Consider the following 12,312-nt stretch of genomic DNA (forward strand, 5'->3'; position numbering starts at 1 on the left):
TAGATGTGAGAATATAGCTCTTTTCTATTAAGCGAGACAATAATGAAATTTGCAATAATGTAAAACAATGATATTCTTCGCACTAACATTTTTTGTTTTGGAAAATACAGTTCTGTTTTTTACAAAACCAGTAATCTAGTATCATTATGTTTATTATGGTTCTCTTAATGGATTAAATGTTTTAAAATAATTATCAGGTTTTTAAAAATAATACATATGAATAATATGTATTTCTATATATATGTATGTAGCCCACCACAATACAAGCTTTGGGTTTCTCAATAAATTTTTAAGAGTGTAAAGCGTTCCAAGACCAAAAACTTTGATGATTACTGAGCTACATATGTAAATGTGAGAGCAATCAGCTTGGAGTTTTATTTGCCATTGTAAAAGTGGTGCGATATTTTGAACAAGATGATAAGAAACAAGAACCACGACTTTGAACAATCTGGCCTAGGATGTAGAGGAATGAGTGAAAGAAACACAATTTTTACCAATAGAGGGTATAAGAGAATGCGTCACCAGCTTTAAAAGCTAGAGTTACTAGGAGACTCTGAATGTTGAGAAGAAGCCACTGCATTTCATTAGGAAGAGGTTGGCAGAAATCTCAATACCATTTCAGTGACAACTTGACCCAATCAACTATTCCTCTCTGCCTGCCTAGCTCTTCCATCATTCCTAGTGGAATTTATGCAGCATCACCAGCAGTATTCCCTATAACCTAAATCTTTTCCCTGAATTTAACTTTACCTTCTTGTTCAAACTAAATAGTTTATTTTCTCCTATATTGTCTTTTGACATGGACTTTTTCTTTGGCAGGGGAAAGAGTGGTAGAAGAGCAACAATATTTATTTTTTTCTCCACAGTGTATTTGGTGATAAAGATCTTAAACGATATCTTTCTTTCCCAGAGATTAAGATGCAGTTTTGCACTTCATAATTAGAAATATTAGAAAATTTTCAGCTGAGTTGACTTCAATGCAACACATAGTTTTCTCTTTAGTTTTGCCATATTTATAATATTAATTTTTGAAAAGAATTATTTCAATAGCTAATTTGGTTTATCATACATAATATCTTAATATGCTAAGTTAACAGTGAAATGTGTGCATTTTGTTCAATTATATAAAGTTTTGTCTTGCTTTATTTTGTTTTTGTGTACATCTATCCCAAATGGCCCTTTTTGGCTATTTTATATAGGATGTCAGACTATTTAAAAAATGATAGTATATCATATGGTTCAGAATCCAGAATCTGGAACCAAATACTCAGGGTTCAAATCCAGACTCTGCTACTTTCTGTATAAACCTTGGTCAAATCACTTACACTCTCAGTGCTTCAACCTGATCATCTGTAAAGTAGGAATGATTAATAATACAATGTGTGCTATGTTTACTAATATACACAGTATTATTATGGTTGTTGTGCTAGTAAGAGTACCCGCATCATGGGTTGGAGAATCAAGTGAATTAATTTTCCAAAAGAACTTAATAAATCATCTAGCTCACGGCAAGTACATGGCAAAAGTTAGGGATTATTATTATAATTATTCCTTAATGGTTTTTGAGCACTTTCTACCTTTAGGCGCTATGCAAGTAGGTAGCATGTACAAATTCATTTAATTCTCACAGCTGTTCTATGAGATACGTGCCATTATTATACCTGTTTTCTGATGAGAATAAGTGAAGGGCAAGGAAGTCAGGAAATTTACACGCATGGGACTAGCATCTAATTATGGGGCATTTGAACTGAAGCCTATCAGAATGTACAGAGGCCCCTCATGGGAAAAACACTGGGAGATAGAAAGATGAACAGGAGGACACAATTCCTGCCTCAACAGATTCGTGAGCACACAGGAAAGGCAGGAGGGTACAGTCAGTCTTAGGACATTGTTCTGAGCAGTCTGTGAACATAAGGAGTGAAAGAATCACTAGTCACCATGCTGCATTTTATTTCAATTGAATCTCACAGCTATTCTGCCCTTGGTCAGAGCAGACACAATTACATCTACTTTACTACAGACAAAATTGACGCTTAGAGAGGTTAAATGGCTCACATAAATCAGTACATGGAAGACCTTGGACTACAGTCATTGTCTCCTGAGTTTGCATTTTTAATTTTATTTTTTTGTCTGCTGTGATCAGTATTGTAGTAGGCTGAATATTGGGCCCCAAAGATGTCAGGGACAAATCCCTGGAATCTTCGAATTGTTGCTTACATGGAAAAAAAAAAAAAGGTCTTTGCATATGTGCTTGAATGGAGGACCACGAGATGGAGTGATTATCCTGAATTATCTGGGTGGGTCCTAATAATCACACGAATCTTTAAAAGAGAGGCCTAGGGAGATTTCACACATGAATACACGCAGAAGACAATGTAAGATTAGAGTGATGTGGATATAAGCCAAGGAGTGCCGAGAAATGGCAGCAGCCACCAGCAGCTGGAAAAAGAAAGGAATGAATTCTCTTTCAGAACCTCCAGAGGCAGTGCAGCCCAGATCACACCTTGATTTCAGCCTAGTGACACTGCTTTTGGATACCTGGCATCTAGAACTGAGAAGGCATAATTTTCTGTTATTTAGACTGGGAAATTATTAGCAATTTGCTACAGCAGCAACAGGAAACAAACAGGATCATCCTCTTTTGTTGGGGATGCTGTGCTCGTGTATCCACATTTTTGCTCCTATGCTCCCCCGGCAAATCCCCTTTGCCTGCTGGAAGACTCACTGCCTGTCTGGCTTCCATGCTGCCATTTACCAGACTTCTGGTCATGTTCCCTTAGCAACTCACCACTTTATTACCTGACTCTTTCTCTTGACTTCATTTGACATTATTCTTGGCAACTATAACATCCACTTCTTTATCCAATATTTTAGTCTCTATCAATGCCCTAGATCATATCCTTTTGCTTACTCAAGGAATTTCCTCCTGCAGTTCCCATCCTGCCTGCTCGGTCATCAATTTATTCCTGTATCCATATGTGAATATTCAGTAAATTCTCCTTCCTCATACAAGCAAAAACCTTTGACCTCATAGCCCACTCCAGTGGCCTGTCTTGGTTTTCTGCTTCCATTATAGCAAACATTTGCAAGAAGTTGCCCATAACGTTGCCTCAATTCTTGTCCTTTTCTTCTCGCATTCTGCTGAAGCAGCTGTTATCAAGGTTGCTAAGGGCTTCTCTTTCTCGTCAGTTCCCATGGTCAACAGTTATTTCTCATCTCAGTTGCCCTTTTAATAGCATTTGACATGATAGATTACTTTCTTCTACTTGCATTATTTTCTTCCCTTGATTTCTGGGACACTCCATTTTCCTGATTTTCTTTTTACTTCACTGGCTTCTTATTCTAATTCTTGTTGCTGGTTACTCTTCTTTTCCTAAATCTCTCCACTCTTCCCTATTTTTTCCCCTGGTTATTTCATCCAGTACCATAACTTTGTTCTCCATAACAGTCACTTTCAGATTTATATCAACAGCCTCAACTTTTCCTGAGACTCCAATTATTTTATCTAATTGTATACTGATACATTTTATTTGATTTTCTAATTGGTAAAACGTTCAAAACAAAACCTTTAATTTTCAACCCCACCACACACAAACACGGAACCTGCATACTCTTGCCTATCTTAGTTAATGGTACCACTATGCATCCAGATACTGAGGCCCAGTCTTCAGATTTATCCTTCATTTATCCATTTCCTATACATCTCCCTCCAAACAACCACAAGTTATTTTTCCTATGATTCAGTACATATGGCCAGTCTGATCACTTATTGCAACATACACGTCCACCAATACCACAGTCCAGCCCAGCAATGACTGTCACCCATACTGTTAGCATAGCCTTTAAACTGGGCTTCCTGCTTTCATCCTTACACCCGTCCAGCAGTCCATGCTCCATATATCAGCCACTGTTACCCTTTAAGACATGAACAGCATCACATTTCTCCCGTGTTTAAAATTCCCCATGCTTCGCATTCCACATAGAAAATCTAAACCCCTTACCATGATCTGTGGGGCCATCTGAAATCTGTCCCCTGCCTACTTCTCAGACCTTTCTCTCCTCTCACTCACTGAGCTCCAATCACATTGACTTTCCTCTGTTTTCGCATAGTCAGCAACCTTCTTTGCACCTCATAACCTTGCACTCTACCTTCTCTGAGCCCCCTAACCACTCATCTTTTCAAGCTGGCTCTTTTTCATCATTGAGGCCTCCACTTGAATGTTGCTTCCCCAGAGAGGGTTTTCCTTCTCACTGTACCTAAAATGGCCAGTCTCAGCCTGGGCAACGTAGAGACACTGTCTCTACAAACAAACAAACACAAATTAGCTAGGTATGGTGGTGGTGCTTGTCTGTGGTCCCAGATACTTGGGAGGCTGAAGTGGGGGAGTCTCTGGAGCCCAGGCAGTCGGGGCTGCAGTGAGCGGAGATTGTGCCAATGCACTCTAGTCTGGGCAACAGAATGAGACCTTGTCTCAGAATAAAATAAAATAACCAATCTGTAGAAAATCATTTTGCCCAAGCCAGTTTGTCCAAATCAATTTTTTAATCTAGCAAATGACCAAATATTGTTCATAGTTTGGATGTATTTGGTAAACTCAGAAAGTTTCCTATTGAGAATAAGATTAAGACCTTGCTTTTGATTGTCTTTTGGTCAATTGATTATAAGCAAATTGATCTTTGGAAAACAGTGCCCTTCACTTTTCATCCTCTACCCTCTTTTATCCCTCTGTAATACCTAACATAATAATAAATTATTTATATATCTGTTTGCTTTTATACTTTATCTTCTACTCTGTAGATTCTAAGCTTTATAAGGACAGAAACTTGTATGGCTTATTCAGTTTTAGCTTCAAGGTCTAAAACAGGTACTCAAAATATATTGGTTGAATGGATGAATGAAAGAATGAATATCAAAAGAAACTAGATTTGAATACACTAAGAGGGAATGGACAGTGTGCTAATGAAAGCCAAAAATACAGAACATCTCATTCTCTTGAGATTTCAAATAGAGAAAATGAGGGCAGGAATTATGAGTTAGCAGAATGAAAGCTTTTGTTTATTTAAATAAAGAAGAACCATGTTTTTGTATATGAATTAACTAAAAAAAAAAAAAGAAAAAGAGGAAGGAGAACCACCAATACAGGATATTGATTTACTTGTTCTGTATAGAAACATAAAGTGGTTAGTAAGAATCTCTTCCGTATAGCTCCTTTGTAGTTTTAGATTGTGTTTCTGAGCTTAAAGATTATCAGAAAATTTGATTAAAAATCTTCACCCCACAATAATTCATGAAACAATCAATGGTTAGTTGTTTGGAACTGATTTTATCTGTTACACAAGTGCTTAAGCGAATTTAAATTTCTGCTAAAATCAAGTTGATTTTCAGAACATAAATAATTATAAAATAATATTAGAAATAAATGTGAAGCACCGTGAAGGCCAAATTAATGAGGGAAATGAGGGAGGAAGAAAGTTAAGAGGGCACTTTCCATGCAGTGCTTGTCCTAGAAGATTAGATTAATTAAGAAAATGCTAAGTCTTGATGATACAGATTAATATCCCACTCACTATTTATTTATATAGATGACTGATTTCTGGACAATTATATTAGAAACCATACTGCATAACATTTGAAAATGTCATTAAATTAATATTCCAAAAAACTTTGCACATTTTACTTTTTGGAAAAAAATGAGGAAATATGCAAATATAAGGGAAAATTCAGTATAAACACTTCCAGTCTAGAGAATTAGGTAGTTGCTTCTTTTGTTTAAAAATACATATCTTCAAGTGGCTATAATGGTCTTCTGAAAATCAAAAGAATTATTACTATTAAAATTATTCAGAAGTACTTTTTTTAAGAAAAAAGGAAATGGAATTAAAATTCATTGTAACGTGTGATAAAAACTGGTTATAAAATTACTTTTAAAATTATCTACCTACCTATTCATCTATCTGTATAATTTAATACAGAGGGATACATGATTTCAGGCACAGAGTAACTCTAAAGTAGCAGAGTAGTAACAAATTATCCATTGCAATAACATAATCTGTGACTTGAGAGTTGTAATGCACAAAATGCAAATTCGCTCTGAAAATTTCTCTTTAATCAGATATACATTGTAAAATCATCTGATTTTCTATGGTTGGTATGATTTAATCTTTTAAAATCTATTTCATTGCTCTATTTGAGGATATCTGTGGCCTCAACTTATAGTTGAAATTTCAAATTTTTTAAGTTAAAACATTCATATATCAAAAATAAAAAATATGAAAAGGGTCATAAAATATAAGTACATGTCATACCAGAGAGGTTATTATAACAGTTATTCATAATCATTGCTTTTAGAAATCAACTTTATCTTTAAACTAATAAAAGCCTTGTGACTCTTCGGTTTCTCTCGTTACAAAAAGCCACCTGCATATGAATCTTCACTGATTTTGACATTTTTCACATTTAATTTTAAATTGATATCACTCAATTTTATCTCTACCAGTTTTATTTAAAGTTAAATCCTTGATTTGTGTCGGTAACCATTTGTGTGTATAATAAAATATCTCTAAAAGGAATGTGGGCTGGAAACAGTTGAAGTTTTCAGTCTTAGATGTTTCATCATTAAATTAAGACTAACGGAATGTTAATGTTGACAATGGAAATAGATGCAGATAAACTTCATGCATTCCAAATCCAGTTTTTAGTGAGATAACACATAAATGATTTTATGTATAGATAAATTAATTCTCCCATAAGGCTGGGGAGAATTACATTCTATATTTAAACAGTAATTAGATTGCACTTGCAGCCTTTAATTCAATCTATCACTCAGGCATTATAAGGAAAACTGGAAATTATTCTGTCTTGATAGACTTGTTCTGATATCACTGGAAAGAAGAGCTTATTGAAATTCTCAATGAAAAACACAAAAAGGTAATTTTTTATTCCTAATCTGTTTCTTAAATTGCTTAAACAAGACTGGAAAATGTTTATTTTCAATGTGTGCTATAATTTTTAATGCTTGAATACAAAGCTACTACTTATATAGCTTGGTTGAGAAGTATTTTTATGTATTATAACTTTGTAATGAAAGAAACTGTAGTTTCTCTTTCATAATTAAGTAGATGTGATTAATTGTTCAGCACCTTACTGATCTTGGATTTATAAACAATTATGTTATATGTCTATTACACTTTTGGAGAACAGCACATATTTTGTTACTTGACAATTATTTTGAAAGTTTAAATTCTTGCTAATATCAAAATGTTAATTCAGTAAAATAGAAACACTCAACTCCTTGGTAAACATGGTATAAGAACAAAGTGATAGTTTTACAAATTCAAAGTTAATACAAATTAGTAGCTATAGTAAATTCAATTTTGATTTTACCAATTTTAATTAAAAATTAGTACAAAATTATTCAATGGCTTGGCTCCTAGATCATTCATTTTTGATAGGTGTTTACGTATTAAAATTTTATGAAGTGATTAGGACAAAAAAATTCAAAATATGTTTATCCCTAAGCAGTGAAGAATCAACTATGTATAGACCAATAGTTTATAGTTTTTTATTGGTTGGATTTAAGAAATATTTATGATCACAGATATAATGTATAAAAATATGTACATTACATATATTTAGGTAATTCAATTAACTGGAATATTTCAATATCAGATTTAATACATATTGAAAGCCCCCCAATTTTTTAATATTGTGATGAGTTAATAGCATGGTGAAAAACTAATGCAATAAATTACCTAAATCAAATCTATTTTGTGTTCAGATATTCAGGAAATAAACAGAATAGTGACACGGTTGTGTGCCACTGAAGTACAGAGATTTGTTTGGAGAAATACATCATTAGACAATTTCACCATTGTGTAAATATAACAGTATACTTACACAGATATAGACCTTATAGTCTGCTACACACCTAGGCTATATGGTATAGGTTCATTGCTCCTAGGCTACAAACCTGTATGACATGTTACTATACTTAATACTTTGGGTGTTTGTAATGCAGTGGCAAATCTTTGTGTATCTAAGCATATTTAAACTTAGAAAAGATACAGTGAAAGGATGGTATAGACTGAGCCTGTAATCCTAGCACTGTGGGAGGCCAAAGGAGCAGATACCTTGAGGCCAGGAATTTGGGACCAGCCTGGGCAACATAGCAAGACCCCATCTCAACAAAAAAAAATAAAAAATAAAAATTCGCCTGGCATAGTTGTCCATACCTGTAGTCCCAGCTACTGGGGAAGTTGGGGCAGGAGGGTTGCTTTGAGCACAGAAGGTTTAGGCTACAGGGAGCTATGATCATGGCATCACACTGCAGCCTGGGTGATGGAGCAAGATGTTGTCTCAAAAAATCATATATAAAAATATATATACACGTAAAATTATGGTATAAATTTTTTTTTTTAAAAAAGGTACACCTGTATAGGGCACATAACATGAGTGGAGCTTGCTAGACTAGAAGTCGCTCTAGGTAGGTCAGTAAGTGAGTGGTGAGTGAATGCGAAGGCTTAGGACATTACACTGTTATAGACTGTACAAATACTGTATACTTAGGCTATACTAAATTTATTTTAAAAATCTTTCTTCAATAACAAAGTAACCGTAGCTTACAGTAGTTTATCAAGTTTACTTTATAAACTTCAATTTTTAAAAAACTTCTTGATTTTTGGTGGTAACATTTAGCTTAAAACACAAACTCATTGTACAAAAATGTTTTCTTTATAGCCTTACTCTATAAGCTTTTTTTCTATTTTTAAATATTTATTTATTTTTTTACTTTTAAACTTTTTTGTTAAAAACTAAGACACAAACACACACATTAGCCTAGGCCTACACGGGGTCAGGATCAATATCACCGTCTTCCGCCTCCACATCTTGTCGCACTGGAAGGGCTTCAGGGACAATAACAGGCATGGAGATGTCGTCTCCTGTGATAACAATGCCTTCCTCTCCTATGATAATAACGCCTTCCTCTGGAAGACCTGACTTAGCTGGCTTTATGGTTAACTTAAAAAAAAACAGTAGAAGGGGTACACTCTAAAATAACAACAATAAACATAGTATGGTAAACACCCAGTAACAAAGTTGTTTATTATCATTATCAAATATTATGTAATATACATAATTGTATGTGCTAGACTTTTATATGACTGGCAATCTAGTATTTTTGTTAATACCAGCATCGCCACAAACATGTAATATGTTGGGCTATGATGTTATGATGGCTGTGATATCACTAAGTTATAGGAATTTTTCAGCTCCATTATAATCTTATGGGACCAACGTCATATATACAGTGAGTCATTCACCAAAACATCTTACAAGGCACATGACTGTATTTGATAACATATAATCTCCCCTTCAAAGGGTAGTAAAGTCAATACACAGTTTATGAAAGCTAAAATTTTAATGCATGTGGTATTAGAGAAAAGTTTTAAAATTTCACTCTAATATGATTCCTGAAGTCATTATCAAGTTCGTTTTGGTTGTTTTGTTTTAAAGAATAAAATTGAATCAGAGAAAAACTACTCTAAAATCAAATAAAAACTGTATAATTTGTTCAGAAATTCATTTTTAATTACAAAATCAAAGAGTACTCAGAATTAGTTTGTTGCTAATAATACACAGTGGCCTTAAAAGAGAAATAATGATATTTGGAAGTGCTATACTCACTTTTATTTTGAATAGAAACTCCTAAATATTAAATATATTCTCTTCAACATTGCTTTTACAATATAAATTACTTTGTAAAACATACCTGTTAGGGCTAAACTCCATATTTTCCTAAATCATTATGTTATAAATTAATTGGGCTGAAATTTATAAAGAAATATTTTACTCTTGCCTTTATAAAAATTGCATGTGTAAGCATCATCTAGAGTTGGCAGAAATCTGATGGAACATCAGTATTGCCTGATTCAGCAATGTTCAACCCTTATTCCACTAAGAATAATATGGCAATTGTCAGTCATATGAACACATATAGCACATATCTTAGAAACCTGGATGGAAAGCATGTAAGAATGCCTGTGATATAGGGTATCTTTGAATCTATCCTCATTTTATCTTTAACAAATTAAACAATTTTAAAACATTGTGATTTAACCATTATTGGTAAATAAAATTATTTGTGACCCACTTCGCTATTCTTAGCCACACACAAACTGCTCAGAAAAATGACCTATTTCAAGGAGAAACATACAGGCTTGGCAGTTTTATTGTAGTTCAAGCCACAAAGATTCAATTCTGTTTTCACACTTTGTCCTGTGGATCTGTGAAAACAGAGTGTAGTGGCTGAGACTGCAGCTGTGGGGTCAGGTTATCATAGTGGAATGCTTGCTGAACAACTCTGTAAGAGCAGAGAGAATATTTGACACGCATTTGCAACCGCAATGTTTCAAAAACTGGCCAGGTTAAAAGAATCACCTGGGCTGCTTGTTAAATATAGATTCCTGAACCAAGACGAACCTACTGAGTTAGAATTTCAAATGCAGAGACTTGACAATCTGTATTTTTTCTCCATGAAGCCCAGGTGATCAGGCCATTTGGGGAAACCTGGCATTAGTGCTGGCTGACATGATAGAGCTGCTAGTCTCAATTGAAGGCTTTTCATTATCATCCCATTTTCATTCTTTCATATTTTTATTGAGGAACTAGTTACTAGCGACACACAGATGACACATGAGCTCTACCTAACAATTTATACATACTCTGTTGAAACAGAATTGCAATTACTTTTAAAAGCTGTTACCTTTGATTGCAGGGTAGATGCTAGATGCACCTTAATATATCACACTAAAGCCTGGAAATCAATGTGAATTAGATCAGTATCAGAATTCATGATATTGTGTTATTATTTATTTGTACTTGGACTCTATGGCGTATTCATGACACAGTTCTGCTTCATTAGTAGCTCTCTCAGCACCTCTGCATTTTGTTATTCCATTTTGTTTTTTCCTACTCTTCTTCCATCTATTTTTGTAATATACTCAAACAGTGTTTTGATTACTAAGTTGTTGCGTGATCTTTTACAACCTAAATACAAGTGACTGTATGATTGGGACCATAGGAGGTAATTATATTGAATATATTTTATTATTATATATTGAAACAGTCCAGTATCCTTATTTAGGCTAATTATGAAATGTAATTACTAATATATCCAAGGTGTTTACTGTTGCTTAATGCCGCATTTTGATATACCATTTTGACTTGCTGATTATTCCAACTTTCTATTTTTAGATTTTCTCCCTTAATTTATGGGTAAATTATTCTTGGTTCTTTCTGTGGATAAATCTACTTGAGATCATCAGTTATTTAAGTAAGAAACAAAATATCCCACAGTAAAGTCTTTGAAGATAAGATGATAAGAAAAAGGATATGATTAATAATGTGGTCACAATAATTTATTTTCATCAAATTATAGCACTCATGGGTTTCCCAGTGCTTAACGAAATGTGATAATTTATGGATACTTTGAAAATGAATGCTTTACTTTCTCTTTAGTTAGAGCATGTGAGGAGGTCTAAGGATTGTCTGGTTTTCCTTTGGGAATCTAACCTCCCTTTATAGCAACCAATGTGTAATCTACTAGCTTTCATTCTGGAAAAGAAAAAGATTTTAAAAATTATAAAAATATAGCAGGTGGTGAATTAAGTACTTAATGTGACCATCTTTTATAAATAATGAAGTCAGATTATGAAATAAATTTCTCAGTGACACTTTTTTCTATCATTAGTGAGTTATGAATGACTATAGAATAAAGTAAGAAACTACCATACATGTAACTTATTTTTTATTTCATTACTTTTTTTTTTTATTTTGAGACGGAGTCTCACTCTGTCACTGAGGCTGGAGTGCAATGGTGCAATTTAGGCTCACTGCAACCTCCGCCTCCCGGGTTCAAATGATTCTTCTGCCTCAGCCTCCCGAGTAACTGGGATTGCAGGCATCTGCCACCATGCCTGGGTAATTTTTGTATTTTTAATAGAGAGGGGGTTTCCCCATGTTGGTCTGGCTGGTCTCGAACTCTTAACCTCAGGGATCCACCTCTCTCGGCTTCCCCAAGTGCTGGAATTACAGGCGTGACCCACCGTGCCCGGTGATTTCATTACTTTTAAACAGATTATGATTCTAGAAATATGTCTCTATAAAACTTGTGTGTTGTAGGCCACTGTTGTCCGGTCATTATCCTTGGAAAACTGAATTTGGTTGAGTAGGCTGAGAATTACGACTTAGATCCTTAGATTAGTTTTGATGAGTCATTTAATATTTGGAGCAGATGGACAGTGTTAACATGA

General features: G+C 34.2%; 1 protein-coding gene across 1 annotated transcript in view; it reads left to right on the top strand.

Moving 5' to 3' along the window:
- GPC5 (glypican 5) overlaps window positions 1-12,312 on the top strand; it is a 746,563-nt gene that overhangs the window by 280,770 nt on the left and 453,481 nt on the right. The gene's annotated exons all lie outside the window — the stretch shown is intronic.

This window comes from Hylobates moloch, unplaced genomic scaffold, assembly GCF_009828535.3.
Source record: "Hylobates moloch isolate HMO894 unplaced genomic scaffold, HMol_V3 SCAFFOLD_4, whole genome shotgun sequence".
Classification (NCBI taxonomy): Eukaryota; Metazoa; Chordata; class Mammalia; order Primates; family Hylobatidae; genus Hylobates; species Hylobates moloch.